General features: G+C 37.7%; 1 long non-coding RNA gene across 1 annotated transcript; it reads right to left on the reverse strand.

Moving 5' to 3' along the window:
* Positions 1–1,368: 1,368 nt before the first annotated feature.
* Positions 1,369–8,736, reverse strand: LOC145723241 (uncharacterized). Its single transcript, XR_014148164.1, has 3 exons — positions 8,576–8,736; positions 3,677–3,705; positions 1,369–1,919 (listed from the first exon to the last, which is right to left on the reverse strand). It is a non-coding gene; the product is annotated as an uncharacterized LOC145723241 (long non-coding RNA).
* Between the last annotated feature and the right edge of the window lie 364 nt (positions 8,737–9,100).

Genomic DNA, 9,100 nt, shown 5'->3' on the forward strand with positions numbered 1-9,100 from the left:
AAAAAAAAAATAAGATATTTAATAATAACCCTGTTGTATTTACCCAAATCAGAACATTTAGAATTTTTAACTGTTTAAAACAATATCCCATTTTCTAATTGGTGTAATTTTCAGTTCCATGAAGACCTGTTTCCCCACATCATCTTACAGCCTCTCAAGTTTTCTCTGTCTTAAAGTACCTGTCTGCTCACCTCTTCTTACTCAACTTCTGCTCTTTATGGTGTAATTCAAATTTCTACTCTCTGAAGCCTTCCTAGTCTTCACTGATTTTGCCATTTTTCAAATTTTCTCTCCATGAAATTTCTATTGGACATAATTAGCACTTAAATAGATTCTGATCTTCCTTTTAAAGATTTTATTTTTAGAGCAATTTTAAATTCTCAGCAAAACTGAACAGCAGGTACAGAGAGAGCCCACACACCACCTCCCCTACACACTCACAGCCTCCCTCACCATTAGCGTGCCCTACCAGAGTGGTACATTTACAAGCAATAAACCTACATGGACATACCATTATTACCCAAAGTCTACAGTTTACATTAGGATTCACTTTTAGTGTTTTACATTGTGTGGGTCTCGACAAATGTATAAGGCCATTTATCTACCACGTATCATACAGAAGAATTTCACTGCCCTGAAAATCCTCTGTGCTCTACTTATCCATCCCATCCTCCCCCCAACTCCTGCCAATCACTGATCTTTTTACTGACTCTGGCCTTTTCTTTTCCTTCTTTGTTATTTTATTTGTATAATATATGCCTCTCTGGGGCGCCTGGGTGGCTCAGTCAGTTAAGTGTCTGCCTTCCGCTCAGGTCATGATCTCAGGGTCCTGGGATCAAGCCCCACCTGTGCTCCTCCCTCTCCTCCCCACCTGTGCTCTCTGTCTCTCTCTCTCTCTCTCAAATAAATCATTAAAATATTTAAATGTTATATGTATATGCCTCTCTAACTTGATGACAAAATTGATTATTTTGATGTTCGCTCAAAACAATAAATATGTTACTCGAGTGTCAGATTTAGGATTCCAGAAGCCTTCAGGCTTCACAAAGCCATCTTGCCCTTAAAATGTACATAAAAGGATCTGAACTCTCAATCCACAATTGATGGTATAATTTGGGTATTTACATTTACCCTTATGGCATTTAGCTCCAATATCCAGTTTCAACAGAATTACTAACCCTGTCTCTATCTTTAGTATGCGTTGTCTGCTTTCCATAAAATGTCACCCTCAAACTGGATACCACACTAATCTATTTATTTTATGGAGTATCACAGCAAGTTTTTGCTGTTGTTGTTGTGGTTTTTTTGGAGATTTTTATTTATTTATTTGACAAAGAGAGAGAGCACAAGCAGGGGGAGCAGCAGAGTTAGAGGGAGAAGCAGGCTCTCCACTGAGCAGGGAGTCTGATGCAGGGCTTGATCCCAGGACCCTGGGATCACGACCTGAGTTGAAGGCAGACACTTAACTGACTGAGCCACCCAGATGCCCTTGTGTTGATTTGTTTTTAATTCTGGATAAATGGAGAAGATATTACATTTATAAATTATCATCCCCAAATTAGGTATTAGTAACGCACATTTTTCAAGTCATTGCTACTAAAGATTATCCCACTTGGAGTTCCACATTCCCACTGTCTTTCTAAATCCCTTTTTGGCTCTCCACCCACAGGCCTTTTTAAATAGCATCCGGCATTGTCCCTTATTATTCAGAGTACATCAGTTCTTGCTGGCGTCACACCCTCCTCATCTTGTGGGCAGCCCAGAGACATATACCAAACAAGCTCTGTTACCTGTGTTTATTTCAGCCAGCAGAGCCCTCTGCCCCCTGCGAGCTCACCAAATCCTCCCAACATAAAAATTACTGCTTTGCTGCACCTTTGGTCAGGTCACATTCTTAGACAGGGCCTCTCCAATTTATCCTGTGTGAGCAAAAGGGAGGTAGTGTAAGGATTTATGATCCTCTAGGCGAAAGAATAATGGAGGGACTGCTCTTCCAATTACATTTATTAATTAAATTAAAGGTGAGCTTTGCCCCTACAGAAATGTGAGATTCTACAACTCATGATGAGGACAGTTCCTTCAGTGTGGGCTGAATTCTTTTCTCTTGAATTCTTCTTTTACTGGAGCTCCAACTCTCACTGTTGCCAACAGGAATTTTTGCCATACAAAGATAGGAATGTGGTCCTGGGAATTTAATTATTCCTAAAACAGAATTCCTGTTTTATTGAATATAAATAGGTATGCTTAGTTATGTTAGAGATTTTATAGTACTTAAATACCAATAATTATTCAAACAGATTTATTGAAGTTTAATGGCAATGTTAATAATAATGTCGGTATGTTTTATATGCAATACTTGTTACACCTCATTAAACAGGTTGGTAAATGATCCATTGCTGTTTAATTAACATGCAATGACTGTGTTATTAAATCTTAAACTACAAATTAAATCCTGATTTGAAACTCTTAAATTTAAAGTGTGATTGAAAACTTCTTTGGGCATGAGCTCCCAGAGTCCATTTTATTTTCCATGGTTCCTTCCTACCCTACCCTACTCCTATCCCACATCATACTTTGGAATTGGAAAGTGGACTGCACTTAATTTGTGTGGCTGAATTTTTTTGAATGGAGAGAGGCATGCCTTTCTAGTAGCTGAGCAAATTGTGAATGGAAAATAAATTTTATAAAGTCGATCCAATTTCTTACATATGGAAGATTACTTCTTTTTTTAAATTAAATTAAATTTTTTATTTATTTTTTTATTATGTTATGTTAATCACCATACATTACATCATTAGTTTTTGATGTAGTGTTCCACGATTCACTGTTTGCGTATAACACCCAGTGCTCCATGCAGAACGTGCCCTCTTTAATACCCATCACCAGGCTAGCCCATCCTCCCACTCCCCTCCCCTCTAGAACCCTCAGTTTGTTTCTCAGAGTCCATAGTCTCTCATGGTTCGTCTCTCCCTCCGATTTCACCCCCCCTTTGGAAGATTACTTCTTAAAAAATATATTTAGGAAAAGAAATAGGCTAAAGTTTTACAATTATTCCCTCATACTTTCATAGTAGGTTATACTGGAAGCTTGGCAAGCTTTATTTGGCTAATTCAGAACTGTTTACTAACTGCAAGATCCATGGTGCACGTAGGACTCTTCAATCTTTGCTGAACAAGCTGGCTATAAAAAGAGCAGGTTGAGGTTAAGTGGGCAAGTGTAGTTTCTCTATTTTTGATAGTGAGAATCAAGTCCTGTTAGAGTTTATATGTATTTCAGAAATATACAGAGTGTATGTTGGAGTTTGCTTGATAGTGACCCAGAGAATATCAATATTCTCCAGATGTCGTATAACTTTTTACATCTTCTTTTGTGTTCTTCCACCTTGTGGAACGCAAAACAGATTCCTTGTGTTAGAATTTATATTCTGTGCATCTTTTCTCCAGTGTTAACCTAGAATAGCTTTCAATAATATTTTAGCATTGTATAATACAAAACATCCTGAGATTAGGGAAAACTGCAATTTCAAATAACTTCCAATATCTTGGCTAGATAGGGTTGAATTATTTTCCCATAATTCTTTGGATAATATGAATAGTGCTAAAGGTGCATAAATTTTCACTTTGAGTTTTTTAAATATTTTTAAAGATATTCAGTAAAGCTTATTTGACATACCTACATATAAGATTATAGTCCTCTCTTCTGTATCTGTAGATTGAGAAAAAAATCCAGGTATTATAGAATAATAATGGCAACATTTTTTAGAATAGCAAAATAAAACATTCTCATGGAATTTCATAAACATAAAAGTGTTTCCCAAATTTTACCTTCATGAAAGTATTTGTACACATATGCTCCAAAGTGTGTACACTGGAATTAATAGTTTGTCTGGAAAACTTTCTGCACACTCCCTGCCACCGTCACCACCCCACATCTCATCATATCGCTCAGATGAACATCTCTCCTTTCAAAAGTCAGCTCAACATTGAATATTTTTTTTTTTAAGTAGGCCCTACGCCCAGCATAGGGCTTGAACTCACAGACCCTGAGATCAAGAGTATTATGTTCTACAAACTGAGTCAAACAGGCACCCCAACGTTGAATATTTTTTACAGCTTTTCCTGTACTCCTGTAAGGAGTTAGCTTTTTCTTTGGGATTGCTCCCTCTCAAGATACTGTACAGCTCTACTGTTGAGTGGTAGCTCAGTAAGAAGTACTGATGTGTTTCCATGGTTGCCTCTCCCTAATTGACTGTAGACACCTTGCAGGCACAACCCATGCCCAGTTGATCTCGAATCATGAGCCCCAGTAGAATGATGGACACATAGTCAGAGCTCAACATTTTTAGTAAATAAATATTTACCCCTAGGATACTATGTATGAGCATCCACAGAGATTACCATTGCTGCATTTCACCTCCTTAATTGTATTTTCCCGTGGTTCTGCTGATGTAAATGCGCACCATCTTTGAGATTCCCTCCATTTTCTCTTTTATCAAAACCTTCTTATAGGGCTGCCACCGGTCATTTTCCATGATTAGAATTCCGTCAGTCTCTGAGAGGTGCTTAATGTCTCATCAGTCATCGTGGGGCAGGGCTTCCTCCAGGCAAGCTGTGAAGTCAATTCACTCATGCCACACAGGCTCTTAGCATTGTTGTCACTTAATATTTGTGAATTATAGACTGGAAGTATGTACAAAAAAAACACATTATTTCATCAGGAAAAAAATAAATAAAAGTGGTTCAATTAAACTGTGAACCTCAAAAATAGTGTAATATTCAGGTATACATTTCTAAGAAAGCACCCCTTTCTCTATGCATTTCTCTAAGATGAAGAAATTGTTACTATAGAACTTTGTTAATTTGAATTTTCACTCTCATTTTAACTTAAAACTTAAGATAGAATTATAATATATATTTTCTTATGTAAATGAGTAATTGTATTGCCCTTATGTATTTACTTGTGTCTTTTCTCTCTCCACCAATGGAAGATAAAGTCCTCAAGACTGATTTTTCACTGCGGAAACCGGTCTGCCTAGAATAGCAGCTGCTCAATAAAGACATGTGGAATCCATGAAGATTCAATTTCTCTTTTTATGAATTCTACTTAAATACAAGGCCTCTGCGACAGTTTGCATTTATATGGTATGTTTACATTCCTGCTTTTAGTCCTATAATGGCTCTGCATGGTACATAATTCAGACATAATTCATGTAATTGTACACATAAGGTAGTAGATAAATATTAAGAGGCCTGTCCAAACTAACAGGCCAGAGAGTAGCAGAGCTGGTAATAAAGCTAATGTGCTCTTATTTTCAATTCAGGGAAATCTCTATCACACCAAGATAAATAACTGCAAGTTCACTTACTTTGTGAAAATATGATTTGCTCATTTCTAGTGTCCAAATACACAGCTTGGTAAAAAGAACCGAAATCTGACAGACATCTTAAGAAATTCTTCTGCTCTCTCTTTTCTGACCCTCTCTCTGTCTTTCTATTTTTTTTTTCAATTCATTCACATAGATTATATATATAAATACACATATGTACTTTCTTACATTTGGGTATGTTCAGTAGCACTTTTTCTTTATAACTACCTTTCTATTGAAAGGATTTATAGTATCTGAGAAAAGATGAAATAATGATTATATTCTCTCAAAGAGGCATATTCTTATTTGCTAGTGTCCAGAGAGACTTCCACTAGACTCTCCAAATGAGTACTGTATCTCATGCTAAAAACTCCAAGAGCAGCCACTTCATATAAAATTGAAAGCACCTACCAACCAAGGCTCCTGTATGCAAAGAAGAGAAGCACACGAGGAGACTGATTAGCATGAGAGCATGAGAAGTTCTGCTGACCTGGTTTTGCATAAAACCAGTGAAAATTACTTAAGAAGTAACAACAACAAAAACTAAAGCTTCTGGAAATGATCCTAAGGGAAAACAATACATGAATAAATATCTATTCATGAAAATCTATGAAAATTTGGTTAGAAAACCAAGAGTCAAATGGGAAGATAAAATATTCAAAGTGATAAAAAATGATCTACCAAGAGTCCTGTATCTAGGAATGTTGGCTTTCAAAAATGAAGGCAAAGTTAAGATAAATATGATAGTCATCCACTAAAACATATTTTCAAAAATATATAGTGAAGGGGCACCTGGGTGGCTCAGTCAGTTAAGTAACCAACTCTCAGATTATGATCTCAAGATCATGAGATTGAGTCCCACTTTGGGCTCTGCACTGGGTGTGGAGCCTGCTTAAGATTCTCTCTCTCTCTCTCTCCTTCTCCCTCTGCCCTTCCCCCAGCTCCCAGCACACATGCGCTCTCTCACCCTAAAAAAAGAAAAAAAGTGAAAAACATAATTATAATCACAGACCCAAATGTAAAAGTGCAAAGTTCTAAAACTCCTAGAAAATAACACAGGAGAATTTCTCTATGACCTTGGGTCTGGCACTGACTTTTTAAATACAACATCAAGGGGCACCTGGGTGGCTCAGTCGTTAAGCGTCTGCCTTCGGCTCAGGTCATGATCCCAGGGTCCTGGGATCGAGCCCTGCATTGGGCTCCTGGCTCCGCGGGAAGCCTGCTTCTCCCTCTCCCACTCCCCCTGCTTGTGTTCTGTCTCTCTCTGTCAAATAAATAAATAAAATCTTTAAAAAAAAAAAAATAAATAAATATATAAATAAATAAATACAACATCAAAGTCTTGCTCCCTGAAAGGAATAAGTGATAAGCTAGACTTTATTAGAATTAAAGATTTTGCTCCGTGCAAGACAATCTCAAGAGAACTAGAAGACATGTGACCACTGGGAAAAATATTTGCAAAATATTTCTCATAAAGTACTGTTATCCAAAATATAAAAAGAATACTTAAAACTCAACAATAAGAAAATTAACAACTTGATTTTAAAATGGACCAGGGGTGTCTGTATGGCTCAGTCAGTTAAGCGTTTCACTCTTGGTTTTGGCTCAGGTCATGATCTCAGTGTTGTGGGATCAAGCCCCGTGTTAGGCTCTGTGCTGGGTGTAGAGACTGCTTAGGATTCTCTCTCTCTCTCCCCTCTGCCCCTCTCCCCCTCTCTAAAATAAAATAAAATAGGCCAAAATTCTGAACAGACACCTCACCAAAGATATATAGATAGCAAATAAGCATATGAAAAAATGTTCAACATCCTATCTCACCAGGGAATTGAGAATTAAAACAACAATGAACTACCACTACACATCTATTAGAATGGCTGAAACCCAAAACAATGGCAATACCAAATGCTGGTGACGATGTGGGACAACAAGAACTGTCATTCATTGCTGGTGGGAATGCAACATGGTACAACCACTTTGGAAGACAGTATGGCAGTTCTTACAAAACTAAACATTCTCTTACCATATGATTCAGCAATCATGCTCCTTAGTATTTACACAAATGCACTGAAAATATGTCTACACAAAAACCTTCACATGGAAGTTTATAGCAGCTTTTTTCATAATTGCCAAAAGCAAGTAAGATGTCCTCTAGTAGGTGAGCGGATGCATAAACTGTGGTACATCCAGACAGTGGAATATTATTCAGTGCTAAAATGAAATGAGCCATCAAGCCATGAAAAGACACGGAGGAACCTTAAATGAATATTGCCAGATGAAAGAAGCAAATCTGAAAAGGCTAAAAAATTTTATGACATTCTGGAAAAGAGCAATGGAGACAGTAAAAAGATCAGTAGTTGCCACAGGTTAGGAGGGAGGGAAGGATGAATTGGCAGAGAACAGATGAATTCCAGGGCAGTGAAACTATTCTGTATCCTATCACAGGGGATTACTACAATAGTGGATACTATAATACATTAATATATACTTGTCCAAACCCATAGAATGTACAACACTAAGAGTGAACCCTAATGTAAACTATGGACTTTGAGTGTCCATGTACCTTCGTCAATTTTAACAAATGTATCACTCCAGTAGGGGATGTTGATAATGGGGGAGGCTGTGTATGCGTGAGGGCAGGGGATATCTGGGGTACGTCTGTTACTTATGCTCAATTTTGTAGTGAACCCAAAACGGCTCTAAGAAAAATTAAATCTATTAAAAATCATTAAAGAAATTAAAATGTTAAGAAGAGAGAGAAACTTTATACAAATAAATAAATTTCCTTCCACAAATTTTTAATAAAACATTTAGTGTTTGGACGCCTGGGTGGCTCAATCAGTTAAACATCTGACTTCTGCTCAGATCATGACCCCAGGGTCTGGGATTGAGCCTCACTTCTGCTCCCCACTCAGCAGGGAGTCGGCTTCTCCTTCTGCCCCTCCCCCTGCTCGTGCTCTCTCTCTCTCTCAGTAAATAAATAAAATCTTAACAACAACAACACATTCATCGTTAAATATGTGCATGGCATTCTGCTTTTTGTGTTAGGGACTCAAAGCTGAAACACAGGTGAGTTGTATCTACAAGATGCTCACATTCTCTTTGGCCAGATGAAATACATACACACAGAACAATTTTTGCAGGCCATGTAATGGTGACTACCAGAAGGAAGATTTAAGTGAAGTTTAATGGGCCTTCAAAAGGAGTACTTACCTCTTTCAGGGAAAGTTCTTTGAGGCAGGTGGCATTATCGCTACTCTTTGAAAGAAGGAAGGACTCTGGAATGTATATAAATGCTGAAGGTCTTTCCTGGTGGAAGGAACTGCAAAAGAAAGAAGGAAGGACTCTGGAATGTATATAAATGCTGAAGGTCTTTCCTGGTGGAAGGAACTGCAAAAGTAAAGGCATGTGGTTTAGACAGTGGAAGTTTAAGAACATATGTAAACCAAAATCAAGGACTGAATTCCCGAGAGAAAGCTTGAACACGCAAAACCGAGGGGGGCAGACTGGAGTAGCCAATCAGCTGTGCAGGTGAGGCAGTGATGAACAGGCTAATCCCAGATGGGAGGAGGGAGACTTCTTTACCTTAGACAAGAAGAGGATGGATAAATATCTGAAGTAAATGGAGGTTGAAGAAAGAGAATTCAGATATATTTATTTTTTTTTAAAGATTTTATTTATTTATTTGACACAGAGAGAGTGAGAGAGAGAGAGAGAGCATAAGCAGGGGGAGTGGCA

This window comes from Leptonychotes weddellii, chromosome 9 (genome assembly GCF_054177405.1).
Source record: "Leptonychotes weddellii isolate Sample4059 chromosome 9, ASM5417740v2, whole genome shotgun sequence".
NCBI classification, from domain to species: domain Eukaryota; kingdom Metazoa; phylum Chordata; class Mammalia; order Carnivora; family Phocidae; genus Leptonychotes; species Leptonychotes weddellii.